Consider the following 14,024-nt stretch of genomic DNA (forward strand, 5'->3'; position numbering starts at 1 on the left):
GCCTTGCCTACATCACTCGTCTCGACCTATCATCTCTCATTCCCATCCACATCCATAGTGTACAGATCCCCGTTGTGGAGGGGGCTACGAATCTGGGGGTCGTCTTCACGCCAACACTACACTGGTCCCCTCAAATAAGTAGAATCAATCAGAGAGTGCATCAAACACTGCGATCACTCCGATTTCATAGACATGCCCTGTCACGTAGCCTCAGAAAGTCGCTCGTCGAGACCCTCGTCTTTCCCCATCTAGACTACGCCTCATCTGTATTCTTCAACCTTGACACAACTAGGAATTTAAAAATGCAACGGGCTATTAACGCCTGTGTCCGCTTTGTAGTAGACTCGATACCGAGAATTGCACACGTCACACCTTGGAGACTACAGTTGGGCTGGCTCTCGGCGCGACGGAGACGGGAGTACCATCTGGGGTGTCTGGCTTTCAACGTCATTCGTCATCAACATCCCGCCTATCTCGCAAATCGTTTTCGCCCTACATCTCAAACAGCCTCAACTCAACGCAACCTACGTCGCCCTCATCCCATCCTCATAGTCCCACCCTCCTGCACCAGAGCTCGTGATGATGCGTTTTACATTCAAGCCTCAGACCTTTTAAACTCACTTGCACCCATCAACCTTAGCGATTACACCTACCAGACCTTCAAAGCCATGCTATGGGAGACTCTTCAGCGGCGCGATCAGAGCGAGTGGGACGAGCGCGTGGAGCGTGAGTGCATAGTCCTGCGGGCCCAGCCTGTCGGGCCCTCTGTTAGTGCGGGCGGCCCGATGGTGTAGCCAGCCCACCACTACACTCATACGCCTCATAACCAGATACCTCGAGCACTGCGTTATTCACCCGCTTTGTTACGCGCCATTCCTCATCTCAACTCCCACTTGCACCGCACCAAACGTCATACCAAGCAATTTGTTACTTTGCACCAACTCTGTCACGCGACATTCTCATCCCATAAACATCCTCATCTTACACTCGCTTTCCACACAATCTGCACTCACCTGCCTTTCTCTCGCCACTTCAAAATGATCACCTTGCCTTCTCCAGCCATCCCAATTTAAACCTGCATTGCCTTTCATTCGAACCATTCCACCGCGTTAAAGACTTCCTTCATTATTTCTTTCATCTTTCTTTTCAGCCTCTCTGCCTTCCTAAGCCATCAAAAGCACTCACCCAGCCATACCTCTGCCTGCTATTTTATTTTATTTTATCTTTTGCTTTAAGTAAATCAGTTTTAGTGTTACATTCAGTACTAAATCTTAAGTGAATCGTCCCAAATTGTTTATTAAATCATTGTTTATCGTTTGAACATGCACCTGATAAATTTTCAGGAGGGGATCAGCTTTGGTTTCTTAGATATAGGAAGTAGAAGATATTGAAATATTACTAATGACCGTATAAATCAGGTTTACAGTGAGTCTCACAAAATAAAAAGTGTTTTCGCGTAGCTTACCAAACCACTATATTATTATGTTTTTTGGGTTGCTGATTCCGAATCCGAGGTCAGATGACCTTCTTAACGGATGGTTCAAGGTCATTTGAAGGTCGAATCTGAATGAAATTCCCAAATCTAGAATACACTAGATTCCAACACTGATTCTCATGGCTACAACTTTTGCAATTGCGTACAGTACATAATACTAATTTACAATTAATTATAGATTCATTGAAAGTAAGCGATTGCAATCATCACAGTTCAAGATGAACTTGATTTATAATAAATATTATATAGTTCAAGGAATGTGTCTCGTTGATTTATTGTGTACAGGCCTAAATTTTATCATTGACATTCATTTAGTCACCTCTTCAATTTTCTATATACAGACCTTAATGTTGTTTTTCAGAATCCTTTTGAATTAAAGTCAATAACTAGTGTTTTAGATGATTTGAGTCTCAGCTTCTCTATATCTGACTTTAAGAATAATTTTATACAGAAATGTGTATTTATTTAGATCCATAATCTTTTTTCGTATAAGAGTTGATCTTATGGACTCCTGAGATACTTTATTAAAGTAACTAAAGATAACCTGTTAACATATATAAATTATACTACTCATAAGTATTAACTATGTATACATGTACTATAGTCAAATACTTTTGTCTTTTTATTGTAATTAACTAATCATCCTTTCAATTTGTCTTTCCAATATGTTTTTACATTATTTGCAGTCTACGATTCATTTTAAAAAATGCCTTACTCTTTGACATGTCTTGGCTGAGAGCATAAAAAGAAATTAAAGGATGAAAAATTTTTTTGTATCAACAATCTGAATTTATCAGCTATCAATAATTTGAGAGCTATTTATTATACTAGAAAATGAAAACTTGAAGCTATAAAAAAAATTCCTGTGGACAGCAAAATATGCAGACTATGCTACGACTGAGTTCAAAGAAATCCTGGCATTCAAACTTACTCTACGTTGCCAGATCTGTCCATTTATAGAAAAGGCTTAAGCTCACATAATCGATGTACATCTGGGTGTAAGAACCCATCAAAATTAATTGCTGTTTCTAGCAATAACCGTGAGCTCCTTTTAATGAATTATAAGTTCTTTGTTGAGCCTAATTCCCGTATATGCTCTGAACATTTCAATGATGTCGATTATTGGCCTTTAGTGAAACAAATATTTGAAGAAGTATCACCGACGGAGCAAAAGTTTGTAAGCGATATCATGTTTGAATACTATCAGAACCAAAATAAAAATGTGGGTAGTACATTCGATATCAATCCACTTGAGACTACGGCAGATAGGCCTTTTAAGTCTTTTTTAGGATTTGAAAAAAATAAATTCAATAAAATATGTTAATTCACTAAGAACTGTGAATCAAAAGATGTATCTATTCTTTTATGTAAAATTCGTAATGCACTTTCACATGAACAATTGGCTTATCTCTTTGGATACCAAAGTATTTCATCAATTTCTAACCATTTAGAAAAAGCAAGAAATGATTTAATTCAAAATTTGGCTCCTTACTTTCTCAACATTCCTAATCGTGAGACCATAATAGTTAATAATACTCCACTGGCAAAAGAATTGTCCGATATACCTGAAGATAAGGGCTGTATTATTTTTGATGCCACTTATCGGATAGCTCAAAAATCAAAAAACTTCGCTGGTCAAAAGCAGTTGTGGAGTAAGCAAAAGAAATTGCCACTTGTTAAACCAATATTGGGATGCACGCCAAACGGATTTATACTATTTGTCTTGGGTCTTTTTAATGCGAACCATAACGATGCACAGATTTTGAATGATTGCTTTCAAAGGTATGATGAGCTATTATCTATGCTTAATAAAAATGATGTTGTCTTAGTTGATAATGGATTTAGAGATGTAATGGACTTTTTACAAGATGAAAAAAAGCTTAGAGCATATATTCCTGGAACTGGAGAACGCGATACGTATGAAGCTAATCTAGTCAGGTTTGTTACCAAGATGCGATGGATAATTGAGCAAGTATTTGGGTGACTTAAAAAAAAAATTTAAGTTGCTTGCTGTATCAGCTCATAATGCCACACTGTCCTATGACTTTTATTACCTGTTAATTGCTTGCGCGTTACTTAATTTATTCCACAAACCAATTCTATCTGATGATAAATATGAAAATGTTGGGGAAACTATGAAATCAAGATTGAATGTACCGAATAAATTGAGAGTAGTTGTCACTGATCTTAATCTTTCTCAACAAAGAGTTCCTTTCAATGACCCTGCTTTCACTTCTTTGGATAATAAAGAAAATAATTCGCTAATGCAGTTTCCTCAGCTTTCATTGGACGATTTTTATGAAGTTTGCCTAGGCCCTTATCAATTAAAAAATGCCATGTCATACTACGCTGAACATGTGGTGGAAGATATATTTTTAGTACAGAAATTCAATTCTAATGCAAGACATAGAACCGCAGGCTTGGATTTTTTTAAGTATGGCATTAACGTTATCGATCCACTGCTCGTGAAAGCACGTATGAAATCTCGATATAGAAGTGGAAAAAGCCATTATATTTTTGTACTTGTTGATCGAGCTAAGAGAGGTAGACTGGCTATCGTCGAATATTTTTGCACATGTGAGAGTGGTTCATGGACAGTTGGATGCTGCAGCCACATTGCTACTATTATATGGTACTTTGGATATGGTCAATATAATATTATAAGGGTTTCTGACCCAGATATATTGAATGTCTCCATAACTTTAGAAAAATAAAGCTTTGTAGTTTATGACGTTAAAATAATATTTTTTTCTGATTATTTCCAAATGAAATTATTGATTAGGCATATTGAATTTTGCACACCTGACTTCAGATGCGTGATCAGCGACTATAAAAACTTATCTGGAGGTGATTTCAGAGTATTTTTACGATTCGTTAAGATTTTACCTTCAAATGACCTTGAACCATCCGTTAAGAAGGTCATCTGACCTCAAATTCGGAATCAGCGACCGAAAAAATATAACAATATAGTGGTTTGGTAAGCTATGCGCAAGCACTTTTTATTTTGTGAGACTCACTGTAAACCTGATTTATACGGTCATTAGTAATATATCAATATCTTCTACCTCCTATATCTAAGAAACCAAAGCTGATCCCCTCCTAAAAACTTACCAGGTGCATGTTCAAACGATAAACAATGATTTGATATACAATTTGGGACGATTCTCGAGGTTGCAAAAATGGGCTAATTTCGAGCTGTTTTTGGATTCACTCTTTCTTTGTGAATGTCACTAAGGCATAAAGAATATTTAATGAGATGTGTTTTGTGATATTTTTTGTACAAATTTTAAAAATCGTTTCTTTTCTTAGTTGGTTTTTTTCTTGCTCCTATTAAAGGTCTGTGTTATCTGTCAAACTACGACCGTAACTATACTCCAGGAATTCAGCAATATATTCATCTTCTCGAGCGGAATGTCCAAATGGTTTCTCGAAACAAAGTGTTAATTTATTAAATTCTCCTTCTACGGCAGCAGAAGAAGCAGGAACTCTTCCAAAGTTGTAATCAGGGCTCAATGTATTACCCCAAATTGGTAAAGTTTTTAATTGCTCCACAATTTTTTGGAAAGATCCATCCTAAACAAGTAGTAAGGGTTATCATCCTGTCCCAACTCTCTGAAAAATGAAGAAACTGAGTCGTACAAGTCTTGTGCCCATTCTCCCCAGCGATTGTTTTTTGTTACTTTTCCAACATTTTCATTCTCGTCATTCTCTTCAGTAATAGATACCCTTTCGTAAAAAACTAAGTCTTTATTTTCAGAGTTCTATTCTTTCTCACCTAAAAAGCAACACATGTATTTGATTTAACTTAAATTGAATTATAACTATAGGATTTTACTATAAAAAATTATTAAAAAATAATAATACATTTCTTATGTGACTGTAAATATTTTTTTCAATACATTTTCTTGGATTAAAAAATACGGACAAATACAGATTTAGGTGAACTGTGACAAAATTTAATTGTTTCTATATTAATTCTTTTTCCTAAAAAATTAAAATAAAACCATACTTTATAAACTTGTTGCAGTTAAAAGAGATACAGATGTATATGAGTACATCCATAAAAAATATCACAAATTTGTTCTTAGTTTTCAATAAAAATTTTTTTTTTAGGCACAAGATGAGACTTATTTTGCTCGCAACGTCATGTATATAATGAGAGAAAAGTTCTAAACACGGGTTTTAGTCCGTTTGAGTTGATGTGACACATTTTTTCCGCTTTTTAATGCAATTATCATTGTTATATGGGTATATCTATCATGTAAATGTATATAACTTCTCCTTATAAATCGTAAAAAATGGTATCACCTTGATTGTAACCCGTGTTCGCGGTTTTTCCCACATACTATATAACATTATGAAAAAAATGAGCCCCATCTCTTGAGATTACCCTTGGGTCAGTCGCAAAAATAATATCTTCTTTTTCAAATGGAGGACGAATTTATGATGTTTTTGTCGATTTACTTATACATCGTAATAAAAATCTATTTTATGTATATGTTTTTGTGGTATATAAAAATGCATTTGAAAATTTTAAGAATAATTTAAAGAGTGAAAGAATAATTAAATGATGTTACATAAATTCACTTTCAAGCCTATTAGTCATACATGATGTTAATCTAATTTGTTCTATCTATAGCTAGTAATCATGGATTTATATATAAAGATTTAAGTATAGAGGATTTATGTATAGAGATTTAAACATGGAGTATTTATGTGTAAAGAACATAAATTTAAAGAGATTAAAGAAAAAAAACTAAAAACATTCATACAATTTTTTTTCTAATTTAACACCATAAGATAATTTTTTTTTGTATTTTTAAACCACTATACGAGGTTGATTAAACAAAGTTGATCGAAAAAAGTTACTCCCAAATTAATGTTGTTAATGTTTGAGTTATATTTTGTTAGTTACACGCAGAGGAAAAAAATGGTATTATCGCATGAGAGCGTCAATGCGATGAACCTGTGCGGCACACCATGCGCTTTTACTGTAGCTGCTACGAGCTAAGCGCAGGCTGCTATGTAGCTATGGCGTCGCCGGTATCTATGCCGTAATGTCATTATGAGACATGAGCCTATATTATACTACCAGAATTTGATGGGTTTGAAGCAGAGAGTCGACACCTTAAGCACATTGACTATACCTATGGACAAAATTCCATCGCCGTCTTGCATTTGCTTTTCCCACTTTTTGTTTTTACACTAAATGCTCTCTCTGCAGCAGACATGCACTCGTTGCCTGCGCAGCTCATAAATACCTATATATATATGTATGTTCAAATGTGTGTGCATATACGAGTATACACTACAGCTGATAGTCTTGTGATATTTAGAAAATATATTTATTGTGAGCACCTTTTATATATAGATCTAATTTTGTCAGGAGTATGGCAAAGCTGCACAGCACAGCTAAAATTTTAATGAATTAAGCATGAAGAGTATCAAGCCTATCATACCAGCTGCAGTGTATAATATATACATACACATTTGAACATGCATATATATAGGTATTTGAGCTGCGCAGGCAACGAGTGTGTGCCTGCTGCAGAGAGAGAATATAGTGTAAAAACAAAAAGTAGGAGAAGCAAACGCAAGACGGCAACGGACAAAACTCCATCGCCGCTTTGCGTTTTGCCCATAGCTATAGTCAATGCGTTCAAGGTGTCGACTATCTGCCTTAAACCCATCAAATTCTGGCACTAGGCTCATGTCTCATAATGATATTACGGCATAGATACCGGCGACGACATAGCTACATAGCAGCCTGCGCTTAGCTCGTAGCAACTACAGTAAAATCGCATGGTGTGCTGCACAGGTTCATCGCATTGACGCTCTCATGCGATAATGGCATTTTTTTGCTATGCGTGTAAGTATTGTATTTTCTATCCTGTTTTTTTTCTTAATCTATGAAGATTTTTTATAATCTATATTTTGAAATATAAAATATGTAGTAGTCTGATTCGTTTGAAAAAAATGTACTAAAAAATTAATAGAAGGGCTAAAACTCTTATCAAAATATAACAAGGTTACGTAAGCTACTGTTTGAAACTTATATACTATTAGTGATTCGTAAATTAGATTCAAAGGAATTTCTAGTATGCTTGTTATTGATTCCACAAGCAAGTATAAAAAACCATGTTCTGACTGTATCGTTGTAGCAACAGCCTTTTCAAAAGAGAAATATGAATAATTATTCCAATAGGCACGTTAAATCAGCAAGATACGCGACATTGTCATAATTATAAAAAGTTTTATACTTAATGTCTCCACATAAAATTGTGTGCATGTATTTACAATTGAAAAACAAATGATGTATTAAAAAAATTTCATTATAGTTAGTTTTTACGAAATTATATATGTATATATATATATATATTTATATATATATTCCTATATTATATAGTCGTAAGAGTTAGAGCGAGGTTTTTCTCCCCCCCGCTCCCCCCAATTCCCCCCTGCTCCCCCCAAATAAGGTAGTTTTTCTTTCATTTTCTTGCATTTTTCGAGTAATCCTACTTTTTTGATAGCTCCCCCTTGCTCCCCCCCAGCTCCCCCCATTTTCCCCATATATAATGTAAATATATTAGTAAAGCCTTGTATATTAACCGTTACAAGTGGTCTAATTTTCACATATAATTTTATTTGACCATAACAACAAATTTTGTTACAATTATCTTACTTACAATGTTTACTTTGATTACATACCCTAAAATGTCTTTTTAGGTGCTCTGCTTTTAGGGGTAAACGCACCATCTACTGTACACCCGTAAATTCACTTTATTTTGTCACCACGATTGTAAGACAGTTTGATACTTAATATTGACTCAGTAAATTTTAAATTGTTGTTTAGGATCTCAAGAGAGCACCGAAATTTTTTTGAGGTGTTAGAGCTTGTTAAAATAATTTTATAATAAAAATAAAAAATTAAGTTAACCCTACATAACCTTTTCCACAATTTTGACAAATATTTTTTTGAACGTTTTTTTCATGACTTTTCAAATGTCTCTGTAAGTGATGATTTCTTTTTAAACTTTTTTCGCATTTAATACTCTTAACAATTTTTTCAATGTTTTGGCATTCCTTTGTGTGACGCAAATAGTTTTTCTTCTCTAATATTATAATGCTACACAGATGACATACAAAAAATTTTTTTTTGTAAATTTTTTCGTGCGATGATAGACACTCTTGATTTGAAAATTTTGAGTTACATTTATCACACTGAAAAATTTTGCATCCATGATGGTGTATCTGAAAACATGTAACAAAAAACGGATTGCTTATGATTACATAAATCTGGGTAATAGACGGTACTGAAATTTGCTTTTTTGATGAAAGATAAAATTTGCAAGAGAGTACAAAAATAGTAATGAACTATAGAATAGTTTTTTTGTTACTCTAAAATTTCATTCCAAACAATATTTTTAATTTCAAATTTGTTTTCTGATTCAATTGGAATAAAAATTTTTTTTTGGTTTCAACATCTAGACAGTGCAACATATAATTGCCCATTAGAAAATAATGGTTTTCTAAAGTACAACCCTTAAGCATCAAAACTTTGACCTTAAGAATTTTATTGATAGCCATACGAAGAGTTAAGATAAATGGAAATCGTTTTCTGTACAACATAAATGGTAGTGAAGAAGAATTGTTTGTATTGAGTTTTATACTTAGACTAAAGACTTTGTTTCCTTTTTTTTTACCTGAGATTATTCCAGCTTTGATGTTGTATGTAAATAATTTTGTAATTTATAATCTTGTACCATTGCAAAGTCCTTCAGATATGTTTAAGTTTCGTATAAACATAACAATAGCGTTGATTTTTAAATCTAATTCGTGTGAAAAAAGACTTTCTTTACTACTATTTAAATATTCTGTAGAGAAATTAGTATAAATATTATTGTCTAATTTATCTACTCCTTTGTGATTTGCTTTATCAATACTATAGTACGTTACTAATATTCCTACCATATTATTTTAAATTTTTTTGTTCAAAAGTTGAGTGTATTTATTGTGAGATGTTAATATAGCTTTACTTATAAAAGAATCATCATTATTAAAAATTTAAGAACACATATCATTTGTTTTCAATATCTAAGGAATTATAAAAGTTTTAATTTTGCCTTCTCCTATATCCAGTAGCAATGAAGATAATTTTTTATCAATTGAACGTATATTATTTTTTAAATAGAAAATATTGAATAAAGGCCAAAAATTGGAAAATTTTATGGTTTCTTGAACAATAGTAATTTTGCTTCCGTTTTTTACTACTGGGAGAATTTGACAAAAGTCTCCACCTAAAATTATTATTTTATTTCCAAAAGGTTTATTACCACTAGATAAATCTTTTTAAGTCCTATCAGCAATTTCTAACGCTTTTTTTGGTACCATAGAAGCTCTATCCAAAATAATTACTTTTACATTACGTAATTTTTGTTTATCTGGCTCAAACTGGAAAAATGCATTTTCTATAGTGCTTAATTCCAAAGGAAGTCTGAAAGTTCTGTAAGTGGTCATTCCCTTTTGTAAGCAGAATAGAAGCAATACCTGTCCAAGCGATTGTAAGAATTTTTTTTCAATTGATATAAAATAATGAATTAATCTTTTGTATAGAAAAGTTTTTCCAGATCCACCAGGACCATCGATGAAAAAAATTTTTTTTCTAAATTTTATTATTTCATGAAAAATTCGAAATTCATCATGATTGAGTTGTAAAAACATTTCATGGAATTTATGTTTACAAAATATTCTTTCATCATTGTCAGTATCAATATTTTTTTTCATCGTTTCTGTTGGTTCTGGTAAACTGAAATCTTTACAAGACATATTTTCAGAATTAAAAATTTCGTTTAAATGTAAAAGAGCTTTATTTTGATCATCTTTACAATTTTCAATGAAAAATTTTTTGTACTTGTTCCAAATAATATTACCAAAAAAATTTTCAGATATAATAAACCATGCGAAAAATTTTCGTAGTTGAAAAGGCAGCATAACGTTACATGCTTCTTCAAAAATTGTATTGTTTTGAAAATCATGTTCTACTAATCCCATAGTAATAGCTGATATTAGTGAGGGAAAATAAAAAGTGATGGTTAAAAATTCATGTAATTAATTATGATCAATATACATTTATTACATATATAAATTTTAAGTAACAATTAATATAATTTGGGTATTTTTCCATACTTCGTAAATCTAATTTGCAATTACGGGGGTTGGTGCGCAGAGCGCGCAGGGGGCATATATAGTTATAAGAGCTTAGAAATATCTATTGACACATACAGGATAGACAGCTCATTTAAAAAAGGGAGCCACTAGAAGAAATAATAAAGCTCACCAACAAAAATTTAAGGGCACATCTCTCTGTTTATATAAACTTTACCACTTTCATTTGAAATTAGCAACTTGTTCTTTATATTTCTTTAAAAACAGACCAGTAATCATACCCCAGCGTAGAAAATTTATTCCCGAGTATTTTCGAAAAATGCCATAGTCTTCCGAATTCTGTAAAATATACTTTAACATATTATTTTTATACTAACAATTAATTTTATCATTTTTTAAGGCCTTAAAAAATATTAATACAAACCTTATTTTGAAAAAATTACACTTATAACACAATAAAAGGGGGGGTTGGCGCGCGGAGCGCGCAGGGAGGCGGAGCTGGAAAAGCAAGCCTTCATATTCTCTCAGGTTTTTGATACAGTGCATTTTAGCTTAGACCCACAATGGCAATGAGCTGATAAAAATAGAACCATTTAATTAAACAATCTTGTTAATTGACGTACGTAAATTGGTAAAATATAATGTCGTCTCTGAATACTAAACAGATGTAATTTAATAAAATAGCTTAAACTAAAAAAAACTGTCTCCGTGACAATCATAAGATTTATCGAATATTATTGTACATCAGATATTAAATGCTAAATAATATTAGAAAAAGCGTGGAATTTGATATTACTAATAATGAATCTCTAAAAGAAGCTTACGAAATAACAGTTTAATTTATATTTTACTAATAAAATAATTCACTTATAAGAGACTAGATTTATCATATGCAAAAAACGATTAAACGCTTTCAGACCAAAAACTTAAAGATTGTTAATTAAGTAGAAATATTTTTTCTTGGAATTTTTGTAGAAAAAGGTAGCAGATACCCTCTTTGAATAATATTAAATCGGTTTTAGAGAAGAAGATTCAAACGTCTAAAATTCTACTAGACATCTAGCTTGCCTACGATATATCGAATTTTTGCGCCCAATTACAAAGACCATCTTCTACTAGATAACTTGTATAATAATAAGTATCAAGAAAACATTGACAAGAAACCTTCTTGAAAATTTTTGGAAATCATGACATTTCCATTAATTCCATTTTTACATTGTTAGTGTTTTTAAGCTACAAATTGTTTGTCACGGAAAAGTATGAGTATTTTTTACAAAATAGGCTTTTTATAGGCTTTTGCAACGATTACGCAGTCCGTAAAATTGGAAAAATTATAAAATAAAATTGAATGTAATAATGCATGCTTACCTGTAAAATAGCCATTGTCTTGTTTCACAGATATAAAGTGTTTTTCATACAAAAACCCGCAGCTGATTCCAATATGTTCGTGTATTTTATTGCAAAAGTACGATTCACATTTACCTGGAACAAATCTACTGAATTGCCTTTATTGTGTTTTCGCCGCTTGTGTATTAAAAGAATATATTTTATCTTCCATCATTGAATCGAATGTATCTTGTGGCATTACGAAATCGAACGTTATTTTTTTTTGTCAATATCCTCGTTACTTGTGTCCACTTCAGATGTAGAAGTACTGGGTTCTGCAGACTCATCGTGCATTACTGCAGAGTTCTGTAGTCCTAATTTGTCTTTGATTTACTCTAAAATTTCATGCCTGTTATTACAAACCATTAAGTACAGTGAGCTAGCAGAGATTTTTTTTTCCACAATCATTAGAAATTTTTTCCCAAATAGAATGCGTTTTAGCGAAGACTTTCCATGAGGAATCTTTTGTAGCTAACTCATTATCAATGTCACTAACGGATAATTGTACGTACAACTGGTGACTATGTTCAAGAATTACAGATACAAGCTTATCTGTTTGGATATAAGGTGGACGTTCTGCTAGCATTTTTTGTTAGTATTCCAACTATAATTTTTTTTCGAAAATACGCCTGGAAAAAATATTGAAAAAATTCGCTTACACATATTATATTCTTAAGAAGAACGCAATTTTTCCAGTGTTACCTAACATTTTTTATTTTTTGCCAGAACCTTTTTAAAGTGAGAGATAGAAAAAAGAGATTTTTTTGTCTGTATATAACATAATATTTTTATACCGCGTACGTATATCTGTATTCTTGAAGTAGTGTAACCAACAAGAACTACTTTCCTTATCCTCTTATTATAATGCACAAGTTTTATTTACATGCAGTAAGTCATAATAAACATGTCAAATAATTATTACCAGCTAGTCTTTATGACATACAACAATAATGTTTAAATTCTCACACTTTTAAGACGTGTTGGTAGATTTAATTTTGTGATAAGCATTACATCAAAGAATTTTGTAATGTATTGTTTTTAACTATAAAAGTTAATTATTAAACATAACAAGTTTTTAAATCACTTGTTTAAAAATTCTAAGTCCATTCAGTAGTTCTACGACTTAATACCAGGAGCGTAAAAATTTCGATTATCTGCAAAAATATGAAAAGAGTATTGAATATTAAATAATAGATTTATCACCATAGCCCCAAAGTACGACTTATGTGTGACAAATCGTACGTAGATTTTTGCGGCATTTTCATTGTCCTGGTATGCATGTGTTACAAGGTACAAAAACTACTTTTGGACCAAGAGCACAAAGTGCTGTTTTGTGCCTATAGTAATGATCAATCATTATACCCTAATCTTGGTTGAATTAAAGTCATGTTTTAGATACTATTAGGTATACTTAGCTATGCTAGGAGTGTTCACACTGATAGTTGTTACTTACTAGGGTGTCCACTCGTCGATTCCCTCCAACCACTTGCGACTGATCATAATACACACTTTGCGTTATAAATAAAACATTTAGGGCGATAAATGCCCGGAATGTTCAATCCTGCTCACAGGCGTAAAGTGATCGGAGGATGCTGTTCGTGGATGGGCCGTTTCCGTCTCGAGCTAAGCCAAGCCCACGTTGAAAACAGATTTTGGGAAAGGATAAACGAGATAATTAAAATAATAGCGACATACATATCAATCAATTAGTATATGTACATTTGCTGGCTGAGTGAAGCGTTCAGCTCAGCAATGGCACTTGCTCGGACTGACTACGCTACGCAGAGCACTGTGTATATATCCTTTAATTCGAATGTTCTAGAATATTTAGCTTAAAGTAATAATATATAAAAGAAGAATAGTACATTTAGTTTCTGCAGACAACAAGATTTGAATAGAATATAAAGGTATAAATCTCCTTTGAAGTATAAATGATAAATTTATAAAAGTAGCACAATTTCTAGAGTATTGTTTTAAT

The 14,024-nt window shown here is 32.5% G+C and overlaps 1 protein-coding gene across 1 annotated transcript in view; it reads left to right on the plus strand.

Moving 5' to 3' along the window:
- Positions 1 to 14,024, plus strand: part of Rheb (Ras homolog enriched in brain) — a 293,382-nt gene that overhangs the window by 253,115 nt on the left and 26,243 nt on the right. The gene's annotated exons all lie outside the window — the stretch shown is intronic.

The sequence above is a fragment of the Copidosoma floridanum genome, unplaced genomic scaffold, assembly GCF_036245765.1.
Source record: "Copidosoma floridanum isolate Cflo_tuat_1 unplaced genomic scaffold, Cflo_Japanese_pri ptg000020l, whole genome shotgun sequence".
Lineage (NCBI taxonomy): Eukaryota > Metazoa > Arthropoda > Insecta > Hymenoptera > Encyrtidae > Copidosoma > Copidosoma floridanum.